Here is a 697-nt window from a genome sequence, read left to right as displayed (position 1 = left end):
CAGGCAGTAAAAGGTCCAAAAAATACTGCAAAATGTTAGTTGAAGAAGAATTGTAGCTTTTGTGTGACATCCAGGAGTACAGTGAGACAAACCCCCAGTCAAAGCAGAATGCAAGCTCCAGTTTAGATGAGTTCAGAATACATTTCATGAACTGTCAGAAACCTTCTCTGTATTGCATGTCCTTGTTAACCTAAGGGGCTTCAGAGGTGCTCTGTGTCCCTCAGTGTCAGGTTTTCTGTCCTGTCAGCCAATGAATATTAAAACCAGTTGTCATCAGAGTTTGTGAATTGGCCTCCTCATTGGTCTTTCATTGCTGACCTTCTATAAATTTTAAAAAATAGATTTTATGATTGTCATAATCCCAAATCAAGTTGAAGTGATTCTGGGGATACCCCATCCTTTAGCAAACATTTTTGAAAAAACAAACCCTAGACTCTGTGGAAAGACCTGGGACTTGCATTGGCGTAGCAATGCCCGTTACTTTTCTTTAGCCCTGTGCAATTTCTTAACTCTGGGAGTTAATCAAGGGAAGGGGACCTAGTGGAGGAGTATAAAAAGAAAAATAAAAGAATACAGATACAAAGGTATCTTTTACCTTAGAAGTAGAGGAAAGAGAAATATATTTTTCGCAATTTGGGTATTTTGCAACAAAAATAAATAAATGGGACCTGATCAAATTAAAAAGCTTCTGCACAGC

Source organism: Propithecus coquereli, unplaced genomic scaffold (genome assembly GCF_000956105.1).
Source record: "Propithecus coquereli isolate 6110/MARCELLA unplaced genomic scaffold, Pcoq_1.0 Scaffold128, whole genome shotgun sequence".
Classification (NCBI taxonomy): domain Eukaryota; kingdom Metazoa; phylum Chordata; class Mammalia; order Primates; family Indriidae; genus Propithecus; species Propithecus coquereli.
This window is presented reverse-complemented; position numbering follows the sequence as displayed.